This window comes from Rhinatrema bivittatum, chromosome 14, assembly GCF_901001135.1.
Source record: "Rhinatrema bivittatum chromosome 14, aRhiBiv1.1, whole genome shotgun sequence".
Lineage (NCBI taxonomy): Eukaryota > Metazoa > Chordata > Amphibia > Gymnophiona > Rhinatrematidae > Rhinatrema > Rhinatrema bivittatum.
In genome coordinates this window covers 18,285,759-18,298,213 of record NC_042628.1, presented here as the reverse complement: position 1 = coordinate 18,298,213, position 12,455 = coordinate 18,285,759, and the positions used below count along the sequence as shown (strand labels likewise).

The window sequence follows — 12,455 nt, the reverse complement described above, 5'->3', positions numbered from 1 at the left end:
CTGTTATCAATCCTAATGGTTTACAGCAACAAAAAAACCATATTAAAAATATTAAAATCAATTTTTAAAAAATCATAAAAATTACATTAAAATAAGTGATGACATAAAAACTTAGCAAAAAAATGTAAAACAATTCAATACATTTTGAAATTAAAATAAGAATGGCCTCAGTTTATTTTCCAATTCTATTTTTTTCCTCCTTACAATGACATAATTCTGATAACTCACTTAATTTAAATTAGTGCTCTCGTAGGCCTGTTTAAACAGCCAGGTTATCTGCGTAGCTCCTGGATTGGGTTTTGACATTTTACCCCTAAATGTTCGTTCTGTAGAACAGAGGGTGTAGTGGAGTAGTATCGAGTCTTCTTGAGAAGCACAGATGCAGACAAAAGGCTGAGTTAGCAGAAGTTTGAAACTTGTGAGCAGCACCGTCAGTCATCAAGGCTTCAGCCTTGGGTACTTCCATTCACACATGGCTCATAAACCTGCAGAATTCAGTTGTCTTTTGCTGTTCCATGGAAAATTTTCCAGATTCTTAAATTTAGCTCTTTCAGACAAAAGTCCCGCCGCACTTTTTGCAGAAGATATTGCTTGCATAACTTTTTTAATGGATTTGTTTCCATTGATTTAGGTGCAGGAAACCTTGAGCAGAAGGTGTGCTTAATTTGTCTCTCTCTTCCTTTGTCTTATATATAAAATCATGTAATATAATGTCCATATATACAATATACATAGCAGGACCCTAGAAATCAATATTTAAAGGGTTTGCCTGGCTAACCTTTGGACTTAGATGGAGAAGCTCTGAGGTTTGAAATATTTCTCCTGCTCCTGGGACAAATCATTGCATAAAATTTAATCTGGTGAAAAGTGGCAGCACTGAAGTCGTTCCCAGAGCGCAGTTTTATTTCACATTGGCACCTTTGCTATTCCGTGCTGCTGGAACAAAGTTACCCAGATGAATCGCCATATTAAACTTACCTGGATTATTTTATCTGGGTATATTCAGTAGCACCTGTACCCAGATAAGGGCCATTGAATATCTGGGTAAAGGTAACCGGATAAAGTTATCCGCATAACTTACCTATGGACCTCTTCACTCCTGTCCATTTCTCCGGCACATACATATTCTGACTTCCACATGTCCACTGTTGGCTGCATGACTGGCAAGCGACGCATTGAGTATTTGGGTGGCTCATGTTCTCTGTCCTGGCTGCAAGGAGCTTTGACTTCTGTCTCAAGAATGCTATCTTTACTTGTTAAATGAGCCCAAACGTATACATTACGTCTGGGTGCCCAATGTGGTTTTGGGTCATTATGAAAACAAAACAGAACCCTAGCACTCCTTAAAAACAAATTATCCAAGAAATCTGATTGAAGCAGGTGCTTGTTTACAGGGCGGGTTGTAGGCATACCAGATGCCAGAAAAAAGCAGAAGCAGCGTACACCAGAGGGAAAAAAAACCCCACAACGGCAGAATAATGCTTTTTCTTATGCTATGCTCAGTTGTCCTCTCTGTGGACCTTAATGCCACATAAGAACTTGGACGTGCCCTGAGCTCACCTTCTCATGAAGACATTCTGATGGATGTCCTTAGCTCTATAATAATCTTTTCCTCATGGTTTGGTTTGGTTTTTTTTTGTACTCCACATCATCAGGGGATAATAGGAGAAAACTTGTCAAACAAGTGAACCGTATCCGTTCTGACACATCCTGTCTGGAGCACTGATATTAGCAGCAGAAAGATTCCCCCTTTGTGTAGGGGCTGTGATGATGATGCACTGCTCAGACCCAACAGAAGGCAATCTGAGGGGACAGTAACCATAATTGTTTTCTTTTCTTCCGTCCAGCAGCTCACAAAGCAACCATCAGCTGCCTGCAACCAAACAATTCATATCTGACAGATCTCGCCGATGCAGGCCTGGTCACCTGTTTGTGACACCACAGATCAAAATGATGGCTATTTTACATTATCTTTGTTGGAAAAGGGAGGGGGAATATCTGTTCCCCTCAAAGTATTGGAAACTAGGGAACCTTTCCAGAGTTGTGTACAAAATACCCTAAAAATACTTCTGCCGCCTTTTATGCTTCACTGAGCTTCATTAACAGTAGAAAGGCCGCGGGTATAGAATTCCGCCTGGTAGATAAACTTTTAGTTTTCATTCTTTGGGGATGACACTGTTATTTATTTTATTTTTATTTATTTACGATTTTTATATACCGATGTTCATTTCAAAAAGAGATATCACATCGGTTTACAATAAGGTACAATAGGTAATTCACTATCCCCTAAAAGGGCTTACAATCTAAAATTTTTGTACCTGAGGCTAAGAGATTACAAAAATAAAATCATCAAAATCAAAGTTCTTAACAATTAAGCAAAAGGTATAACAAGGAGCATATTAAACAAATAACACACTCCTGACTGTAAATTCGCTGGGAGAAGCAAGTAAATGGTCATCCCTAACTTGACAAACTTAGAAGATTTTGTTATCCCTGCACCATTAGATTTTTTTTCCTCTTTGACTTATGCTGAAAACATCAGGATATACATCTACCGTGCCAGTAACATCTGTGAAAACAGGTGACTCTATTACAGGGCAGTTTTGTGAAACTTGTTTGGCAAGAGGCAATTCAGGAGGTAGACCTAATGTGGTAGTGTTCATTTTTATTCTAAGAATTCAAATTATCGGGCAATTTAGTTAGGAATTAAGGGACTGCCCCCCCCCCCCCCCCCCCCCAAGGAAGGACCGTGCAATGTGCCCAGGTTCAGCCGTGAATGATTTATAAAGTGAAAATTGTATTTTCTGATAGACATCCTTAGAGGCGCTTTAACTACGGTAACGCTCTAATGAAAAAGGTATTTATAGGCAGGCACCCTATGAAATGCTAGGACTTATTACAGCAGCGAAAAGTCACAGTTGTGTGTTAAAGTTTGAAGGATGGGCAGTACCGAGCGGCGTGGGGGAGCTGCCTAGTGACTACAGCAGTCAGCAAAGGAAGCCCAGGGTGCAAATCCCACATCTCCTACTGCGGCTCCTTGTGACCCTGGGCAAGTTACTGCCCTGCCCCCCTTCCATCTCCTCAGGTACAAGCTTTCGGGCCTGAATTACTAAGCATTTTCCCCGTAGACACGGGATGGGAGGAAAAGCCTTAGTAGATCAGGCCCGTAGGTCATAAATCCGCTCTGGCAAGGAAACAGCTACTGTTACAGAATATAATTCACCTTGGACAGGTAATTGAAACCAAGAATTCGGATTCCTTGACAGGACTGCACACTTACGACTTATCTTATGCTCTTGAGGGTTTAAAAGAGGCCATTGCCAGACTATAGTGGTGAGCACCACATCAGAGTCTTAAAGCCATATTTAAGCTTTGGACAAAAAAAAAAGACAGTGCTGCATATCCAGTAGCACTAAACAAATGAGAAGTAGTGCAAACAGCCTGCCTGGTTCACTAAGGCTTTTCTCCCATTCTCTGAATTAGGCCCTAAGTTTGCTTAATTTTTTGCGTAAAGATTAATTTTTCTGCAACTTCTGGAAGGGGAAGAAAGAATCACAGGGAAATTCTACAAGCACAGATTTGAGCATAAAATGTCGCATAACGGTCCTCAGCCAGGGGCCACGCACCAGAGCTCCTACCACAACGCTGCAATCGTGAGTCCTAAATCTAGCCACTAGATGTCACTATTGCGTGATGACTGTGAAGCCCCCCTCCCCTCGAATCTGTGGACGACTCGGGAAGCGAAGGACCTGGGCTGGGAAACCGAACCCCACCTTCTTTCGCATGGCAGTGCACAGCGTCATCCCCGGGCCAGCTCACCCCACCCCGGCGATTTTTATTTAGTTATCTTTTTAAGTTTTGCTGCACCGTCTTTTTTTGTTTGTTTGTGAAACATGTTCCCTTTCTGTAGTTGCGAGAGATTAAACTCCGCGCAAAAGATGCACTATTGGGAAAAGCTGTGCGAACGAGTTGATTTCTAGGGTATATATGCTCTTTGTCCCTGCTGCAAGCCCAGAAATCTCAGACCTAGCCCTTAGCTTCTGATTTATCAAGGCCTTTTCCCCCCTTAGACACAGGAAGAGAGGAGAGGCTCGGTGCATCAGCACCGTGGTGAGAAGCGAGGGCTCTGCCGACTTCATTAGCTGCCCTGCTGCTGCTGCTGCTTAGACAGGAGGAATACAGGGGCAGCAGAGGCAGACGGCTCTCATGCAATCTGCTTGAGCTTGTGCTCAGATGGGCAGGACATTGGCACCTGGCTGAACTTTACATTTTAAGCATCGGTTCCTCTCTAATTATTTCTCCCCCCCCCCCCACCCCCCTCTAGTCGTGTATATATATCTGGTAATGCGTGACTCTCTGTGCATCACTCTGTCTCCCATGTCCAACGTGTGGCTGAGAGGGACTCTCTCACACGTTGAAGCCTTTGTCTTTCCAGGAGCACTGTTTGTGGTTGATTTTTCAAGTCGCTTGACTTTTTTTTTCTTCTTTCTTTTATGTTTGCAGTATCGCTTCAAAGCACGGAATCCGTGTGTAAACAGCTGGCCTTCGGTTTGCATCCTGCATCTTCCATGATATCTGTGAAGACGAGCGAGCATGTGAGGGACAGGCTGGGAGCCACCTCGCCCAGTCCGTTCCCGCCACTCGCACTGCACAGCATTGGACCGCGGCTCTCGTGCTCGTTGTGTTCATGTAACTTCTAAGGTAAGCTTTTTATTTGAGAAGGAAGCAAAATGAAAGTGAACGACGATAACAGGGGTAAGAATATATTTTTTTTTTTGGAGGAAGGGGACATGAATCAGTTCATGATATCATTTTTTTTTCCCTACAGTCCTTCTCTCTGTAAAACTACAAAACAAACCCCAAATATGATACTGCTTGCTCTCTCTGTCGCAAGTTAACTCCCTTAGGATTGTATTTTTTTTTTTTATGAATTGTATTTTACAAATGTATCTTTTTATTATGATGCTGTATTTGATTATTGTATTAATTACTCTGATGTGAACTGCTTTGTGCCAAATATTTGTTCGAGGAGGGTATGCAGGAGAGGAGGAGTCATACTTGCACAGCAGCAACATGCAGTAGCCAGATTTAGAGGCCATGATTGCCCGGTGCATCCCTCCTGCCGCACAGTAAGGAACGTTCAAACTTCCAAACACCCGCGCCTAACTATAGGTGAAAATCAGCAATCTTTATAGACTGAGATCTCACCGGAAGAAACAGTCAAACTACTTTTATCAAAATGCGACATTGAACAACATGTAGAAAATCACAGCGGTTGATCCGATAATAGATTTCTCTTTAACATACAAGGTTTCAAATCATAACAGAAGGGGAAACTCCTGATTCCAATCAGCGGTGAAACTGTTCACGCAGTTTATTTTGAGTTGCAAGAACTGGAGAGACTCCAGTTCTTCTGTTTGAGTTGGAGGTCTGTAGACCACACCGATGTAAATAGAAACACCATCATTTTATTTTATTTTTTTTAGGACAGCCCATAATCATCTTCCCTACCCCATGTCCCTTGCGTTTCAGTTGCTTGGAAATTTTTTTTTTTTTTGCCTAAAGAGCTGCTCCTCCCCCCTTTTCTGTCCTCTCGGTCCTTCCTTATCAAGTTATAGCCTGGGATGGGTGCATCCCAGTCGTAAGACTCTGTGAACCAGGTCCCTGTAACAGCAACGATCTTCCAAGTCCGCCTCCACCATTAAAGCCTGCGGCTCTGGGACTTTATTGCCCAAACTATGAGCATTTGTGGTCAAAGCTTTCCAACTTTTCTCTCTTGGTTTGCTGGTCTTCCTAGTCACCTTGTCTGCCATTTTCAGCTGACTGAATTCATGTATTGCTCGGGGTGACATGGCAATTTCAATGGCTTCCTCCTGCCACCCCTGCCTTCTAGTTTAAATGCAAGATGATGTATGCTCTGAATTTCTCGCTGAGCATCCTCTCTCCGGCTAAGGACAGATGCAGCCCATCCTTACAGAATAACCTTTCACTGCTCCATATAAGGCCCCAGCCACCAATGTAACCAAATCCGCTTGCTTCACGCCATGTTTTGGGCCAGACATTGAAGCTATCTATATGGCAGAGCCTTTCCTTTCCTTTTTCATGAACAGGTAATACTTTTGAAAAGGCAGTGGTCATTGCCATGTGTCTAACCTTCTTCCCTGGATTTCGGAAATCTTTCTGTACTGCAAGGGTACCATGTCTAGCCAAGGTCATTGGTCCCCAGATGGAGGATAACTTTGATATCAGAGTCTCTACTTTCTTCTGTAATTGCGTTAACTATCTGGTTGGTATTTTTATTGGCTGAGCATCCTATAAGGCATTTAATTATTGTGTCCCCCATCAAAATTATTTCCCAACTTGGTTCCTCTGATGACAGAGTTTTCTTCCTTTTTTAAAAAAATAACTGCTACACGTGGCGCCCAGTGAGGACTATCATTGCAACGGCTGGACTAAGTGAGTTAGAAGGGGAATTAATATAGGGGGAAAATATCCCAGGCTAGTTGGGAATGAAGGCTGATGGCACCAGATCCCAGTCCCGGTTCTGAATGACCCAGAAGCCCAGCTGAGCAGGACGAAACCGCTGGGATCAAATTTGTTTTGAAATTTCTTAACTGAGGACCGAGGGACATGATACGTTTGAACCAAGCATAGCCTGCCCTTCAGAAAATAGTCAGCTGAGTATCGCCTTTATGGATTGCGAATGCAAAATCCACAAACTGATCGCGCTCTGGTGTAAAAAAAAAAAAAAAAGGCTTTAGATAATTTTTCATTGCTGATGAGATTTTCATGTTTAAAGTTAGCCAGCCCCAGATCCCACCACTGTGCATTCTGGTCAGAATCCCCCTCCTCCCATGCAGCACAGGTAGTGGGGATGTTAGATTTATAAATACTAAAGATATATAAGAAGCTTTCCTTTTATGCCCCCAAATCTGTGGAAAAATATTTCAGAACCTCCCTTCCCCCCCCCCCCCCCCCCCAAAAAAGGAAACAGCATTAGGCAGCAGGTAAGGGGTTTAAATCTGTAGAGGTTATGAGCAAAGTGAGATGCGAGGTAACGCACAGAGTCTGAAGCAGGCAGGTGTGCCAGACTGGTGTAAGAATAACATTGTCTGTATTACCTTGCCTGCTCAGTCATCATGCTTAGCTTTCCCTGCTTTCATCTTTTGTATTTTCTTTTCAGGGATGAACTGCATAGAAGTGGTTAAAAAAAAAAAGCGCAAGTGATTTTATACCATCTGGCCACATTGAATTGCTGTATAGAGAGAGAGAAATTCAATGTAAGCTAATGTTGAAATGCATCGTTGTAAATAAATACTCCTTTACCATTCCAGAGAGATGGGCCTTTAAATTTCCAAACCTAAATGGACAACCAGGGCCTCCCCTGTTTCTTTAACCCCTGTGCTCTACCATTGGTCTCTCTGACGTGCTCCCTCTTCCATGCCCGGGTCCCCCGGGGGGGGCAGGCAGATCTCTGCAGTCTCAATGTACGGATGAGACGCTGGGGCGGGGAAGAGGGATTCCATTTTGTAAGGACCCAGGCAAACTTTTGGAGAAGGGGGGAGAGTCTTTTCCGAAGGGACGGGGCTCCACCTTAATCAAGGTTGGAACCAGGCTGCTGGCGCTCACCTTTCAAAAGGAGTTGGGAGCGGCTTTTAAACTACAAACAATGGGCAAGGCCACAGGAGCTGAGCAGCGCCTGGCTCGGAGGGAGGTCTCTCTGAAGGGGGGGGGGGGTACTCATGAAATGGGAGAGTTAGGTAGGGCACGCGTGGATTCGGGACCAAGGAGCCGTGGCAGAATGTGGGACTCGCATCGCCTTTGAAGATGTGGTTGCCTAATTCTGTGCCACAATTTAAAAAGTATGGTCTATGTTAACCTAAACCCTTCTGATAGAATCATTAAATCTTGAGTGTAAACATATTGTTTCATGAGATTAGAGACAAAAAACAAGAGCACATATTATCCTGTTCTGTTCCATTAGTGAATGTGAGGGGGGAGTAGCGCCGCCAGAAATTACACCCAGGAAAGGAAATGTAATAAATAATGAAGGACGAAATAGCTGTAGGCAACCTAATTAAAAACCTGTATAGAATTCTTTTTATTAGTTGTCAAGGTAATTTAACTCGACCTTTTGGAGCTTTTTAAAGATTAAGCACTGCAACTTTAATGACAATAGAAGGAAGAGCTCTGAAAATATTATCCGAGGCCTCATCTGACTTCAGGTTTATTTCGTAAAGGATTCTGACGCTTGATTTTGAAGTCAGTTCTTCCTACCCGAAATGGGCTCTTGTCTAAAACTGCCATTCGTCCTGTCAGCATGGCGAAAGAATAGGCGCAATGCCCGTGCCCAAGAACCAGAACTGGGTTTTACTTTCATGCCGTTCGCTATATTTCTGTTTCCACTTGTCCAGTTTTGGGTTTCCATTCCAGTTTCTGTCTCCATATTTGTAATTTGCAGTCTTCCTCGGATTGTAATTGACTGAGATGGATGTTGTATTTGGGGTCTCAAACCCCATTAAAAGCTTTCTGAAAGAACCAGCTTTTAAGCACCCTTCTAAAGCCAGAATACAATATCAGGTTTTTTGGGACAGAATTCCATAGTCGACCTGCTGCAGCAGAGAAGGAGATGTCTCTGGGAACCATCGTCAGTGCTTCATTTGAGGATTAAAAATGGCGGGCGCGGTAGTGAAGACTTAGCTTTTCTGTTGCCATTCAGTGCTTTGAATGTTACAGCAAAGCACTTTGAATTGGCCAGAGTGGGCTCTTCAGCTGCGGGGGTGACACAATACGAGAAGCTAGTTTAAGATCTTTGCTGCTGTGTTTTGCTCTGCATCTATGGTAGTGGGTTTTTTTTGGGGGGGCGGGGTTGTAGGCTCTGGGGGGCACACATGAACAACGCACTGCAATGAGGTTTCTACTTTATTAACAACACAAACAAGTGGCTTGCAGATTTTTTTTTTTTTTTTTGCAAGAATAAGTAAAGCAATGAAGTTCCCATAGCAGTCTTTGGAGATGCATGGAAATAAAAGATGGCAAACAAGTTATAGGCAAGACCTGTTTGTTAGACTAGCGCAGTACATTTCTGAGTAGCTTTCGAGAGCTGTGCACCCTTAATTGGTCCATGTAATGAAAGCTTGCACAAAAAAATGAAGGCTACACAGTCAATATGTTAGGCATCTCCCCTAGCAAGACATGCGGGACACTGAGGCCATCTTTTATTAATGCTATTAACATTCAGTTAGAATGGTGGTTCCCAAACCTGTCCTCAGCCAGTCCAGTTTTCAAGATATCCACAATGAATATGCATGCATACATTTGCATATAAGTGTCTGCAAATGTACTTCATGCATATTTATTGTAGATTTTCCTGAAAACCCGACTGGCTGATTACTGTTTCTTAGAATTTAATACAATTCCTCTTTAAGTAGCCACACATACTGTTATTACAGGCTGAAGTCAGATGCAGTGTTTCTGGCCCCTGTCAGCAAAAGGCTTGCATCGGTAATGGCCTGATGTAGGTCTATTTTATCCCTGTCACTTGACTAACTGAAGAGTCAGCTCAGGGAAAAGGGTAAGTGCATTTCATTAAAAATGAAAATGGTTCAAATAGAAAAAAAAATGCACTTTTGGAAAGAGGAAATACTTGGGAACGATGGCATGCAGCTGGGCAAGAGAAGCAGAAAATGAAGCAGCCAGTGAGAGAAAACAGGAAGTGGTAAAGTTGCACGTACATTACTTGTGCATGCTAGGCAGGCACCCTTAAAACTAGGGATGTGCACTGCGATCGCCCAAACGATGAAAGCGATCCAAATTAGCTGATTTTCGTTTCCGGTCATTCAAAACGAAAATCAGCTCATTCTGAAAGTTCCAAAAACTTTCAGATTATGCAGTTTGGCAAATAGCCTTGTACTATTTTCCGTAACGATCGCACAATTTTCCAAAACAAATAACCCCTAAAAATCTGAACCCTGAAAATGAAATTCGGTCAGAAAGCAGGCCGAAAACATATGACCCGAACCCAACCGAAAAAAGCTGCACATCCCCAATTAAAACACCATCTTTATTCTCCAAAATACGCGCTGCTCTCGTTAAAGCTTAACTGTTATGTGTGTTAAACAGAAATGGCCAACTGCCATGCCAGTGCTCGGACAGCACCTGTAGCACGATGCCCATTCTTCTTGTAGTGTGGCTGCCCCAGGACTTCCCCCAGATGTCAGTAAGGGGTGAGAGCGAGCAGGGGGAAGCCTGGCTTCCATGCTCTCCTGTGGTGCTGGTTGTATTACCCATGGTTCTGAGGGCTCCGGAGCCTCTCGGTCACACGTGGATTGCTTAACCTAGGAATCAGACACCAGTGGGCCACATGATTGGTCCTCATAGGGCATGCTGATGAGGGGGGGGGGGAGTGGCCAGTGCGCTAGCTGTGATGTCAGTGTCGGTACACTTTGGTGACCCCAGGGCATGCTAACATCAAAGGGGGCGGGGCATGTGCCAATTTTTAAAGGGGCCAGTGTTATCTTTCACCCCCTCTCTTTGCTGATGAAAGAGGTACGTCTCCCTCCCTTTTCTGGATCACAGACTGTGAGGCCTGGTCCCTGGAGCAGGAAAAATGTCAAACAACAAACCCTCTCTGACTTCCACACAACTCCAAACCAGCTTTGCATTGCCACTCAGATCCATGATGCAACCTGCTTTTTATTACAGGCAAGGGGAGTCTAGCGCTCCAGCGAACTCCGTGGAAACGCTGTTCTGAAAATGCTGCGCTCCTCCCCTATCCTGCTCCTAGTGCAAAGCTTGGTAACTTAGGGGCATCCAGCCGTGTTCCCAGAGGCTCGCCCCAGTATATTCTCTCTCACTGCCGACCCGCCATCTTTGCTGTAGGCTGTGATTTAAATGTTTATAAAGGTAAAGGAAGCATATGAGAAGAGATGATCCATGCAGTTTTTGACATTTATTTACTTATTTGATTGTTTGTTTTAGTCTTTTCATATACCCTCGTTCCAAAAGAAGGTCACGTCGGTTTACAAACTCAGCATTCATATTCGTGGTCAGCATTCACGTCCTGTGGGCTCTCTCTGCGGTGTGTAATGTTGTAGTGTCACTCCTAGCAAGCACGGATTAAGATTATTGATGATACTGACAATTAGAGTTAATTCTTTACAGTGAATTCTGGATTGTACAGGGAGCCAGTGTTGCGCTATCAGCGAGGGGGGGTGATGTGCTCAGATTTCCTTGTCCCTTGTTAAGAGTCTTGCTGAGGCATTTTGAAGTAGCTGTAGTGGTTTTATAAGTCCAGAGGGTAGGCCTAGTAATATAGGGAGCTGCAGTAGTCTAGGTTTGGAAATACCAGCGTTTATAATACAGTGCGGAAGTCCTGCACTGTTAGTAAAGGTTTCAGCCACTGTACTATTCTCAGTTTGGAGTATCCTGCTTTGATTAATTTGCTTATAATCATTCATTTTCTACAGTAGTACTATTGATTGTACAACAGAAAGGACTGAATAAGATATAGGAATCTTTCCCAAGAGAGAGAGGCTTGCTAATTTAGGCTCCACTTGGACACACAGGCAGGAATGGTTTTTGGACAATTTCCCCTTTACACAGGTGATTTTTATTTTATTTTATTTTTTTGCCAAAACGCTGCAGGGTCAGGGTTCTTGTTTTGTTTGGTTTTTCTCTTTGGCTCACTTTGGGAGTTTGAATTGGTACAATGTCCGTATTTTCAAATTGCTATTTTGCTGTCTGTTTCTGCCGAAGTGCCAGAGATTGACAGTGACGAGCAACCGCATGGGCTCAGAGCTGGTTCTGGTGTGTGACCCGCTCCAATTAGAAGAGAAAAGGCAGTGAGTACATAGCATGCAATAAAGATGAGAAATAGTAGGAGTGTGGGAGGCTGCGGTTTAACCCCCATGTTCAAAGCGAGTAGTTCAGCAGAAACAATGCACACACTTTTTAATAAGCTAAAAAAAAACAAAACAGTTTAGTATTTATTTGAGAAACAATAATGCCTACTGTCTTTAGAAACTGCAGCCGAGATGCTGGGCAGATGGGAAGTGAAACCTGAAAGCATCAAACTGGGAGAGAGAGAGAGAAACAAGGCGTGACGTCGTATGACATCGGCTTAACCCCCTTGTCCAGTCATAAGCAGTAAGTGCCGAACGGAGGACGAGGAAAAACCATTTCAACGTGATCTTATTGTACATAACTGTGCCTTGGTTCAATGCACACTAACCTGCTTGAGAACCTTCCCTCCCTTTTGCACTTTCAGTTCACGGTCCCAACGAGGAGAGTATAACGGGCATTAATCCTTATTATATGCCCGTCCGAAGAGGGCATGGAGCGAGGGAGTACTGATAGACTGGCTGCAGTCGGGGGGGTCACTTACACATTACTGTTCCTAACACTCATGACTGGGCTGCCTGTCGAAGATGCACTACTGTACCTTCTCACTGGAA

The 12,455-nt window shown here is 43.6% G+C and overlaps 1 long non-coding RNA gene across 2 annotated transcripts in view; it reads left to right on the top strand.

Annotated features, from left to right (window-relative positions):
- The window catches only part of LOC115075735, a 192,176-nt gene extending 180,042 nt beyond the window's left edge, over positions 1–12,134 (top strand). Inside the window, exons 3-4 of one of the 2 annotated variants that reach the window (XR_003852588.1) lie at positions 4,504–4,701; positions 12,022–12,134. This is a non-coding gene — a long non-coding RNA (uncharacterized LOC115075735). Of the gene's footprint in view, positions 1–4,503; positions 4,702–7,183; positions 7,260–12,021 lie in introns of those variants that run through there. The other variant, XR_003852589.1, reaches the window with a different exon arrangement.
- The last annotated feature ends 321 nt before the right edge of the window (positions 12,135–12,455 follow it).